Here is a 12,942-nt window from a genome sequence, read left to right on the forward strand (position 1 = left end):
CATTCACAGTGACTGCTCGCTATATAAATACTGCTTCCCTTGCATTCATGTTTTGAAGTGTTGTCACCTGCCCTTTAAATAGCACGGCGCCCCCTCCCTTTGCGCCTCATCAACTTTAGTCATTTGACCCCCCCCCCAAAAAAAAAACTAACTAAAGGGTGCCATTCCAGCCACAACAGACCACAGAAAAAGATTGTTGAATTGCGACGACGCTCATAGTGTTTACATCCAGCCATTTTCTGTGCCGCTTATCCTCACGAGCGTCGCGGGGAGTGCTGTAGCCGATCCCAGCTGTCAAGGGGAAGGAGGCGGGGTACACCCTGAACCTGTTGCCAGCTAGTCGCAGGGCACATCGAGACAAACAGATGCACATGTTACAATCACACCTATGGGCAATTTAGAGTGTCCAATTAATGTTGCATGTTTTTGGGATGTGGGAGGAAACCGGAGTGCCTGGAGGAAACCCACTCAGGCATGGAGAGGACATGCAGTTCTGAGGTCCCGGGTTCAATCCCGAACCCGCCTGTGTGGAGTTTGGATGTTCTCCCCGTGTCTGCGTGGGTTTACTCCGGGCACTCCGGTTTCCTCCCGCATCCCAAAAACATGCAACATTAATTGGACGCTCTAAATTGCCCATAGGTGTGATTGTAACATGTGCATCTGTTTGTCTCTATGTGCCCTGCGATTGGCTGGCAACCAGTTCAGGGTGTACGCCGTCTCCTGCCCGTTGACAGCGGGGATAGGCTCAAGCACTCCCCGTGACCCTCGTGAGGATAAGCAGTGAAGAAAATGGATGGATGATCCGCATTAGACATCCGGAAGCAATTTAAATTGAACACAGAATATTCAACGATTTTTTTTTGAATTGCACTTGTTTGTCTTTCTGCGGGTAAGATGTATGCTAGCTGACGAGCAAAAGGCGGGGTACACCCTGAACTGGTCGTCAGCCAATCACTGGGCACCTCCAAACAAGCGTTCACACTCAAATTCACACCGATGGAAAATTTTGAATCTTTAATCGTTTTCCATGCGGGAGAAGCAAACCCACACAAAGCAAGAATTGATGTGGGATTCAAACCCGGAACCTGTTGACTGTGTGACCAATGTGCTCACCAATCCCCCCAACATCCCCCAGAACACAATACTCCTATTAAAATGGAAATTCCGGGACATTGGCTGACATTTCTTCGAATTTATATTGTTAACATTACAAATTGTTTTTGTTCAGCCAGGAAAGTGAAAAACGTTGAATTTCTGTTGTTCGTTCATCCAGTTTTCATTTTTTTTGGTGTTGTGCGCTATTATAGGCTCTTTTCAACTCCCAATAGGAGAAATCTGATTTCACAGTCTTTTTACTTTTTAAATCGTCGCTCGCCTTCTTTTCACCTTTTTTCCTCTCTTGAAGGAATTGAGGAAGTTTGGCTCCCCCGTCCATCGCTCCGGGTCACCTGTTGTCGCCCGCTCTTTGCGCCGAATAATTGCTTAAGCATGTGTTGCGGCGCAAGAGGAAAAGCCTCTCCGGGCCAAACGCGAGGACCCTTGTGTCTGCGAGAGCAGGTGGCAGTCGCACCCCCCCCCCCAAAAAAAAAACAAAAACTGTACCAAAGGCATCAGCAGTTACGAGTTGCTCGAATCCAAACGTGTGACACGGGCATCCAAGATGTTGCACATTTTTTTATTTTACGACCTTGTCTGAGAAGCTCGCAAAATCTTTTTTTTTTTTTTTAATTTTCATTTTTTATTGCGAGCTTTAAAGCATTGAAGTGTTTCATCTGCACTTGGAAAGGAAAGAAAAATAAAAAAAGAAACGCGGGCAGATGAGCTCTTCCAAGCGCACATGAAACAAATTTCCTGGCTGCGGCGACTTCCTCGACTTGTAAAGACTCGAGAACACACACATATTCGCACATTACAGCGTGTCCAGAAATAAAATAAAGAAATAAAATGAAAAATGACATCATTCCGTCGTCTAATAACAGCCAGTTCTTTCGCAGATGATGTCAAATTAAGTCAAAATGAACTTGGGTTCATGTGGAACTTTGTTTTTTATGTTGTAATTTTTGGAGTAAACAACTTTTGAAACTCAGTCAAACAAAAAGTGCGTTTTTTTTTTTTTTAGCAAAATTTTCAACATGCTGCCTCGTTAATTTTAATATTCCGAGGACTTTTTTGGGGGGGGGGGACGCGGTGTTTAATATATGCGGGGTTGACACGACAGACCCAAATGGCCGCTTTTCTTTTGTCATGCTAAATGCACCCTTGCTGCCCCCGTGGTGACTGGTTTGCCCCCATTTTCAGTGGTCCGGTCTGGGACGTGGGAAGGATTGTGGTTGGGGGGGTGCTTAGACAAGGGTGGGGTTTGGGACAAGGAATGTGGGTGTGTGGAAGGCCCTCAGATTATCGCGTTTGCGTGCCGTAGAGTGAAAAGGGCGAACGCGCTACACCACGGACGTAAAACGTTCTTGTGTGTCGGCCAGCTGGCACGTTCACACACAAACACACTTTTTTTTTTTTTTTTTTTAATGTCTAGCAGCAACACAACCGTAGGCAAAAAGAACATCAGAGGCGCTCCATTATCACACCCGTGGCCACCTTCAAAAAAAACAACGACAAAAAAAAGGGCCTCTTTTGGTTTGCTTCTGGTAATCAAAGCTGCTAATGATGCATAAACACAGCAGGATAGACACAAACACACACAAACACGTTCAGAAACTCACAAACACTTGGCGGCAAACACACCAACAGAATCCGGTTTTGGGATCTTCCCTCTTCCGTCTGTTCTTTGGTGTCGGATCTTTGCGATTACGGGGTGCGGGGGGGGGGGGGGGGTGTCCGTTTGGCTCGGCAGTGAAACCGAAGCGGAACTGCGAATCGTCGTGAAAATGCCGTCGTGATTGTCCGATAGGCCACGAGGTGGTGGTGGTGGTGGTGGGGGGCGGGGGGGATTTCCCCCCCCCGAAAAGCTTTCAAATGAGCCCTGGTTTCGTTTCCCACAATGCAATAGCTTTTGACCTCAGTGTTGGAAATGCCTGCAACTGAATTATAAAACCGTTACGTCCACCAAGGAAGTTGAATAAATTTTAGCGCAGCTCTGGATAAAGGCAATCTAGGTCTTTTTTTGTCATGCAAAATACAAACTGGGGGGAGGGGTTTCCTACTTAACTGCATATGGTGGGGGCGTTGAGCTGTATTTGTATGAGTGAGGCTGCAATGTTGTACCAGGGGATCGAACAACCCCTCATTTTTTCATGGTCGACGACGCTGCGGCGATGGTAGTCGAGTCGGCAGCAATCAGTCGATGACCTTACCGAGATTTTTTTTTCGTCAGTTCTTCGTCAACGTTTCAGCGAGGTGTCGGTGTTTTTTTTTTTTTTTGTGGCTGCCGATGAATCGACTTTGAGCTAGAACCGTTAAAGCGGACGCCTCGATTACTTGACTAGTCGACGAGTTGGTTCAATACCTGTGGCCCAGATGGAAGTCATTTAATTTGAACAACAATTGTTACCATCCATCCATTTTCTTAGCCACTTATCCTTACAAGGGTTGCGGAGAGTGCAAGCGGGGCCGGGATCGAACCTGGGTCCTCAGAACAGTGAGAACAACACTTTACCGGCTGATCCACCGTGCCGTCCCTTGAGAAACACGTTTTAACCATTTAACCATTCTGTGACCACACTTGGAACTCAAAGCAGTCATTTATGAAGTCATCTTTCCCTATTGAAATGAATGGAAATGCCGTTAATCCGTTTCACCCCCCCCCCCAAAAAAAAAAAAAAGCCAAGAAACATTTTGGTAATGTGTTTTTACCAAGAAAAATAACACTTTTGGCTGCATGGGGGAGCAGCTGGTAAAGCGTTGGCCTCACAATTCCGAGGACTCGGGTTCGATCCCGTCCCCGCCTATATGAAGTTTGCATGTTCTCCCCGTGCCTGGGTGGGTTTTCTCCGGGTGGGTAATTCGGTTTCCTCCCACATCCCCAAAAGATGCAACATCAATTGGACACTCTAAATTGTCCGTAGGTGTGACTACGACTCCGGCTGTTTGTCTCGATGTGGCTTACGATTGGCTGGGAAGCAGTTCAGGGTGTACCCCGCCTCCTGCCGGATGACAGCTGGGATTGGCTCCAGCACTACCCATGACCCTCGTGAGGATAAGCAGCTTCGCATGTGTGGAGTTTGCATGTTCTCCCCGTGGCCCCGTGGGTTTTCTCTGGGCACTCCGGTTTCCTCCCAACATTAATCGGACACTCTAAATTGCCCCAAGGTGTGATTGTGAGTGCGGCTGTTTGTCTCGACGTGCCCTGCGATTTTCTGGCGACCAGTTCAGGGTGTACCCCGCCTCTTGCACACCCCGCAACCCTTGTGAGGATAAGCGGCTAAGAAAATGGACGGATGGATGTAAAGTATCATAGTTCATGTTGAGTTAATTTGGAGTTGTATTCATTCATTCATGAAAATGAAGAAATTATTCAATTATAAGTATAAAGGCATGACATTTTATTGCGACATATTAATGTCTCCCAGAATGCCACTTGCTAAAGACGCCGTCTCCAAATACTGTCAGATAATCTTTGAAGACATGGAGGGAACTCATTTCCAACATGCTGTTTTTCTCCAATTCATCTGGGAAATGGCTGATGGGTTTATGTGGGTGCTGCTGTTTTTGTTAGCAACAGAAGTCAAATGAGCTCAGCGGTGTACGCTACTCCCAATTCTCGGAACTATTTGTTTTTTTTTTTTTACCTATTTTGAAGGAGGCATTTACCGTGATTAATTGCCGTACCTTGTTTTGTGATTGTTTTTGAGAAACTCCATGACTACGTTTGAGTTGGGTATCTGTACCCTAATTGGGGTCGTCTGAGGTGTCTACGTGGTACTGAGTGACGTGCTTGCCGGAGAAATCAAAACATAACCCTCGGCCGAAAGGCGTCGGCCACTTTGATGAGTGATATACTGGGAAATTAGTCGCTGCAACTCGGCCTTTCAGCTCCGAGGAATCGGCTTCCTGAGTGTCCCCGGGGACATTAACCTAATAGAGCCCACACCCCACCCTTTTCCAACCATTAGCCGCAAAGCAGTCACGCGGTCTGGCTTCACTAAAGCCGGACGGCTTCGACCTCTCGGGCCCCGCCGGCCACTTCAATCCGGAGCCGGTCTCGGCAAATATTTCCCGGAAGTTCTCACATTCTTCACGTGGCTGCTGCGCCGCGACCGGAGCGCTCTTGAAAGCGACATCTGGTGTCATTTTGGGAGCGAAGCGGAGGCCACGCGACGGCGCGCTCAGAGGGGCCGCGCGACGCGATCTTCGGCCGGTGGTTTGACAGAACGCAGTTAACTCCTGATAAAGTACATTCACCGACAAAATTTGAGGTTGGAGTACCATTTATGTGATTTGTTTATTAGTTCAAGCGTGCGGATATTGAAAGGGAAACTCCATTCCCCCCTTACCTCAAGTTTCAGAGGGTGAATGTTGATGTAGATTTATTTTTAAACTCGCTTAAAAGCAAATAGTGTCAAAGTTGAGGGAGGAAACAGACGGGTACGGCGACCACGTGCGAGGCCCAGAACGAAAATGTGCCGCAGCGATCGTCAGGATCAAAAACGATCCGCGGACGGCGATATTTACGTCTTAAGCGGCGCGTTGCGGTACGCGTGTTGACGGCGCGGTCGCCTTTGCAGGAGATCAGAAGATGACGACGACGTATGCCACGCCGCGATGGTTTTGCGGGCGGCGCGGTATTCCGTCATTGCGACGTGTGGCCGGTCGGTCGCGCGACTAAAACGAACGCACCCCTCGGGTGTGTGTGTCTGCCAAAGGCTGCTATTAGAGGTGTGAGGGTGTGTGTGTGTGTGTCCTGGGTTTTATGGGCACCCAGAGCTGTCATTAGATGTACTCTACAGTAGAGGTCTCAAACTGCTGGTCCGTGGGCCATTTGGTACTGGGCGATCCACAGAAACTGAACAAAAATGTGTTGCAGGGATCGGAATTTTGGGCGGCACGGGGCATCAGCTGGTAAAGCGTTGGCCTCACAGTTCCGAGGACCCGGGTTTGATCCCGGCTCCCGCCCGTGTGGAGTTTGCACGTTCTCCCCGTGCCTGCGTGGGTTTCCTCCGGGCACTCCGGTTTCCTCCCACATCCCAAAAACATTAATTGGACACTCTAAATTGCCCCAAGGTGTGAGTGTGAGTGCGGCTGTTTGTCTCGATGTGCACAGCGATTGGCTGGCAACCAGTTTAAGGTGTACAATGCCTCCTACCCGTTGACAGCTGGGATAGGCTCCAGCACTCCTGTGACCCTTGTGAGGATAAGCGGCTAAGAAAATGGATGGATCAGAATTTTTTTTTTTTTAACTCATCTGCCTGTGACTCTGTAAACATGTCAGATTACTCACCTCTGTCACAGGATACAATATATCTTCACCGTCTGGCAAAAACGTCATATGTCCAAACATGGTCAATTTCCTATTTTTTCACAAATCAATATATTTAGTGTCTTTCCACGTCGTTTATATTTCCAAATTGTTAACTAATTTAAAGCATTAAAAAAATAGCTTGATAATTTTGTAAACGCTTCTGAAGCCCCGCATCAAGTTTGAAAGTCTGGATTATTTTTTTTAGACAATAACAAGTAAAAAATGAAAAAATTAAGTTTCATGAATTTCACAAATCAATTACAAATTTAGTGTCTTTTCACGTCGTTTATATTTCCAAATTGTTAACTAATTTAAAGCATAATAAAAATAGCTTGATAATTTTGTAAACGCTTCTGAAGCCTCGCATCAAGTTTGAAAGTCTGGATTATTTTTTTTTCGACAATAACAAGTAAAAAATGAAAAAATTAGCCTGCTTTGTTATACGAGATCACCGTCACACTTCAGTGCAGAAGGAACTGGTAAGTCTCAAAGGTAAGTTTGTGCAGATTTATTCCCGCCTATTAAACCACGTACCAAGCTCATTATTTTCATTTATTGCATATCTCATGGCTCTAAATAATTTAGAGAGAGAGTTTGGGAAGATAATTTAACCATAGTTGTTTGCTTTTGTGAAATGTTAAAGGTTATTTTGTATGGTTGAGGGTTAATTTTGCGTGTTACTGTCTCCCATTACCCCAAGATATGAATAGAATAAGTGCAGTACATTCACCATAATGGTGAATTTGATTTTTTTAAATTCTTTTATGCCGGCCCGGGCTGGAATGCAACATCCGCGTGGGTTTTGACGTCCCTCCAATGTGGTTGTCAAGGCGACAAGTTGAAGCCCCTTAGTGTCGTCTCTCTCTTATATTTGTGCTTTTTCTCGCTCGTCACTTATTACAGTGCAGTAGACGTATAACAATACCTTTTACGATCATTTATGATTACAGTCCTCTCAAGTAAACACACTCGGAAGTGCTTATTTAGTAGGTGTGCAATTACACCTTAGCGCCTCACCGTAAAACTTGTTTACGCGTGTGTGCGTGCGTTTTAGTTGCCTTTGCGAGAACTGCGAGCTCAGGATGTCGTTACGCCCGTGAAAGTAGAGGGCGGGAGGCTTTCGAGTCTTTTTTACACTCTCGATCCACTCACGGTTTCAGGTCGAGTGAACATTTCTTTCAAAAAGTGGCTTCGGGTTGTTTTGTGTCACCCCCAGTTGAAGTTTACAGTCAGACTAAACGGAACACGAAGAAACGTCCTTGTTGTCTATTTCAAACAGCAAGCTTGCTAAACACATAATGGGAAATGCCATAGCCAGGCTAACAAATTGCGTCGGTCTTGAGGTGTTCTAACACTTTAGACAACAATTTTTTTTCTTTATCATTCTTTGCTGAGCTTTACGTTTGTATGAGGAACAGTGCCACGTTTTCAAATTGTTTTCGGGTCAGGCTGGAACGGATGATCGGCATTCCCGTCGATCTTACTGCGGAAAGACGATGACGAGCGTGGTCCCGGAGCGTATAAAATTCGTACCTCGGCGGATGGAAATCGGCGGAATTTGTCCAACCTCTGATGGATTCATGATCTGATTAAGGGACTCGTGTAGATCTGTTTGCAAGATATGTGAAGAAGGAGCCAGTCTCCGCACTAATAGTCTCGCTTGTGCAGTGGTGTTTGCCAAAGACCGGGCTGCGGTCCTCGCTGCATGGTTTGCGGTGCACCATGCTGTCCCGGCCTGGGCCCTCCCCCTGCTGTTACACAAGCCACTCTTGTCTGTCACTTTCTCTTACTATGCGGCCGCCTACAATCCTCTCTATGTGTCTGAGCATATTGTGTGGATATAGCGATGCAATGTTGTGGGGGGAGGGGTTGGGATTTTTCACTGTTTCACTGAGGACAAAAAGCCTTTTGATGCATCTCGGGGCGCCTTTGTTCACGCTAATGAGGACCAACGAGCCCGCGGCAGACAGAGTTTTAGAGCGGCGGAGGGCGGGGGGTGAACAAGTGAATGAGAGTGAAGCAGACGGGGCCACTTGATGATCTCTCAATGGTTTATCGCCACATTGTTAGCTGGAGGGGCGCGTTGTAGCGCTTATCTGCTCTGCTGTGGCTAGCGCTTCACTGCTAATAGGTGCTTCTAGCTCAGGGGGGTCAAACTAATTTTTGCCGCGGGCCACATTTTACTTATGGTTCCCCCTTGGAGGGCCGTTATGACCATGAAATTTACATGAAAAATTTATGAACTCATTTTGGAAACGGAAATCGAGATTTTTCAACTATTGTTTGGTAACACACAAACGCTTGTGATATCTCAATGTTATGATTTATGATGTAACAATTTCAAATTTTGGTACAGATTTGAACAAAAATCATGAAAGTTGATGCGTATGGTTTGCCTTCGCGGGCCACATAAAATCATGCGGCCGGGCGGATCTGGCCCCCGGGCCTTGAGTTTGACACCTGTGTTCTATCTTATCCTTGTTGCCACCTGTGGTGCGGAGTAACTAAGTACAAATACTTTATTAATGTATTTTTGTACATTTTTTAGTCATCTGTACTTTGAGTATTCTTCTGGTGAGTTTTCTTTTAGCTACCAGAAAACATTTAAAGTGTTTAATTTGTAGTCCTCATGTACTTAATGTTATAATATAATCAAAAAGAAAGAGAGAAATATTGATTGATTGGGATTACAAAAAACAGGGACAGCAGGAATATGAACCCAGGAGCATTAATAACAATGACACATCATTTGGAAAAGCAAGCTCGTCTCCGTGCAAGAGCTTATTTTCAAGAATTATTGTTTGATGTTGTCGGCCAATGATGCGCGGCAAATCCGTTTCTGGCATTCAAAATATTTCTCTGTCTAATCTAATAAAAAGTTATCGTCAGCTAATTTTGCATTTTTTTGTTAGGTCATGAAAGACATGGGAAAATAGTTTTGATTGACATAGCCAACGCTAGCTAGCTCTTGCTTTGAAATGAACATCCATCCATCCATCCATCCATCCATTTTCTTTACTGCTTATCCTCACAAGGGTCGCAGGGAGTGCTGGAGCCTATCCCAGCTGTCAACAGGCAGGCGGCAGGGTACACCCTGAAGTGGTTGCCAGCCAATCGCAGGGCACATCGAGACAGACAACAGTCGCACTCACAATAACACCTAGTGGCAATTTACAGTGTCCAATTAATCTTGCATGTTTTTGGGATGTGGGAGTGAACCGGAGTGCCCGGAGAAAACTTGAAATGAACAAAAAAAATTAAAATGTTCATCTTCCAAGAGGTATTTTAAAAGACCTTAAATTGTGTAAATATTTTCCACAAAGCGACAACGTGGCACTCTAAAGCAGCGACGCCATCAGTGTCTTTTTGTACTCAAGTGCAGTGTGCAAATACTTTTATCACCTCTGCCCGCAGCCACTGAGCCTCTTCTCCTGTTCACAAAAAAAAAAAAAAGAACTCGACAGTAAACGGCGTGCAAAAGCGTTCACACGGGGGCTCCAGTTTGACACCCATTGTCTCGGCGCGATCAAGGTAATGAAGAGCACATGAGTGGCGGCGGAGGAATGCCGTGAGCCGTTATCCGGAACAGAGGCGTCGGGTTTCAAAGACGAGCCATGCCCCCCCCCCCCCCTCTCTGTTGCCAGGCTTTTGTCCCTTGGGGCAATAATACCATTATGACATCAAGAATGCAACGCCCAGTCAGTCAAGCCGGCCCGCCGAGCCGCCAAATAACACCGTGCGCCATGCCCCCAACAACCGACCCACCCCAACTCGACCCCGACCTGGTGCTCAAATTTCCCCTTCACAGAGCCAGCTGAGTCCTTGGTCTGCCCTTTCAACCACCACTGTTGGCCCGTCAATGATGTGATCTCTTTTTTTCGAAAAGGGATCATAAATATCCCCTCGCCCCCCGCACTTGTTAACGGTGGGGGGGGGGGGGGGTCTGATTTCCGACAAGACAGCAACGGGAGACTCTTTAAGGACACATTTTATGCATTTATTTAATTCAAAAATAGTTTCCCAGTCTCTATAATATTGTCTGAGACAGCCAGCTGTTTTTCTATACCCCCTATCCTCATTCGGGTGATAGATGAGATGGAGCTTTTCCCAGCTGAATTTGGACGAGAGGTGGGGGGGGGGTACACTCTGGACTGTTGGCCAGCGAATCACAATGACTGCAGAGGCTTAACCACCTTCCTCATTTCATTTCGACCAGCTATGCCTTTAATTGATCTCGCCGGTGAGTGCATGCCTCACAGGAGGCTGGATGTCACCGGCAAGTGTATGAATGTGTAAGAGCGGGCCTGATCTCGCCGGTGGGTGTGTGCATATCAGTGAACTGGATCTCACTGGAGATTTTAAGCTCAGCAGCGAAGCGGATCTTTTACGCAAGAAGGGAAGGCTGTATCTCACCAGCGAGTGTGCGTACCGGGAGGCTGGATCTCGCCAGCAAGTGTATGCGTGAAATTAGCCCCAATGTTACGTGACAGTGGGGGATAGGTTTAGATTTGCTTGCATTTTCAGTAAAAGGCAAATAAAAATGAAGATTATTTTCACCCAGTAGTCACTGATGGTGTAGTGGTGCACACGCCTGCCATTGGTGCGGGCAGCGTTGGATCGATTCCCACTCAGCGATGGTGTCGCTATCTGCCCTACGACTGACTGGCGACCAGTACAGGGTGTACTCCGCCTTTTGCCCGAAGCGAGCTGGGATAGGTTCCAGCTTTCCTGCAACCCTTGTGAGGATAAGCGGCTCGGATAATGACATGACATGACTAATCAGCGTTGGCCTCGCAGTTCGGAGGAAGCGTGTTGAATTTCTGACCTGCCTGTGTGGAGTTTGCATGTTCTCCCCGTGCCTGCGTGGGTTTCTTCCGGGCACTCCGGTTTTCTCCCACATCCCAAAAACGTGCAACATTGATTGGACACTCTAAATTGCCCCTAGGTGTGATTGTGCATGTGGCTGTTTGTCTCAATGTGCCCTGCGATTGGCTGGCAACCAATTCAGGGTGTGCCCCGCCTCCTGCCTGTTGACAGCCGGGATAGGCTCCGGCGCTCCCCGCGACCCCCGTGAGGATAAGCGGTGAAGGAAATGGAGAGATGGATGGATTATTTTCACCCTTGAGGGATGTCCAGGGATTCACCTTTTTCTATATTAACAATAAGTCCATTTTCCATCAGATGTCCCATTAAAGGTGTGCCTGCAAGGCAACAGGTGTCCCTGGCATATGCCTGCTTGTAAAAAAAAAAAAAAAAAGAAAGAAAAGAAAAAATGGCATTTATTGCTATGAATAAAATCTCTCTGAGTAAGCACATGCTGCTGTCGCGGGGCCCCCGGTTTCCACATAGAGGGAGGGGCAGGACAGGGATTCACTCTGTAGACTACATTGCTGACCTCAGCCACTCCACTGTCTATGTGCGTCTGCTGCGTGTGTGTGTGTGTGTGGCTGCGTGCATGTGCGCTTGTTTCCGCGTGTCAGGAAACAAAGGCTGGATTTGCACTGCACGGTTCAGGTGACACAATTCTGACTTTTTTTTTTTTTTTTTTGCTCCCAAATGATACATTTGGAAATGTGTCACCGATATCTCAGGGAACCCCGCTCTATTATTTATGTTATTATGTTTCCTTTCATGTTATTACTACTTGGAGTTATGTTTTGTCATTTTCAAGAAAGTAGAATGTTGTTTCGTGCGTTCTATAAATATAAACACAACCATGTGGGATATGGGGAACTTGAAATATAGATTTTTAATCGAAAAATAAAACCGCTATAGATATTAAATCACAATTGGCAACTTGGACCTGCAGTCTAAAACCAACCAAAAAAAGTGGAGGACCTGATTGAAGACTCGCTCATCCGTGTTCATTATACAGTACGCGAACCACAATGAATGCGCACAAATACGGCCTCGCGTTTTGTCCGCAACAAGCCGGGTTTGTGTATTTGGACTGCGGGAGGCTTCGGCGATGAGCTTCTCAAAAATGTTTGTGGGGGGAATCTTTGCAGACGCTGTCAGTGAAGCCACAGTCCGCACGGGCCCACACGGATGCGAGATGCAGACTTGCGGGCGCATTGCACTGGAATCCGAGAGCTATGCTAAGCATGTGACTCGCATCCCTCACCTTTGACCCTCCTGGGTTTTGCTCACTTGCGCTCGTCCTCGCCAAAGTCGCTCAGTGACGTTGCTTTGACTTCGCCGCTGTCCTTAAGGAGATTTTTCGGGTATCTGTAAAAACTGTGCCGAGCAAATATGAACGTTCATCTGAGACGACACGCTGTGGCGACCCCTAACGGGACAAGCCGAAAGAAAGTTGTACCTCTACTTTACCTCATTATTTATTTTCAGGCAGGATAACACACTAAAATTAATGGGATTTTTGTAAAAAAAAAAAAAAAAAAGATACACTTTTTTGTGTATATCTGGTTGGAATGGGAATTTTAATATTATTTTTTAACCATCGAAAAAATTTAGTCGCCAAAATTCAGGATTAAATAAAAAAAAAGATATGCAAAAATTCAACATCTTAA

The 12,942-nt window shown here is 46.4% G+C and overlaps 1 protein-coding gene across 4 annotated transcripts in view; it reads left to right on the forward strand.

Annotated features, from left to right (window-relative positions):
• Positions 1–12,942, forward strand: part of plpp3 (phospholipid phosphatase 3) — a 43,220-nt gene that overhangs the window by 659 nt on the left and 29,619 nt on the right. The gene's annotated exons all lie outside the window — the stretch shown is intronic.

This window comes from Syngnathoides biaculeatus, chromosome 7 (genome assembly GCF_019802595.1).
Source record: "Syngnathoides biaculeatus isolate LvHL_M chromosome 7, ASM1980259v1, whole genome shotgun sequence".
Taxonomy (NCBI): domain Eukaryota; kingdom Metazoa; phylum Chordata; class Actinopteri; order Syngnathiformes; family Syngnathidae; genus Syngnathoides; species Syngnathoides biaculeatus.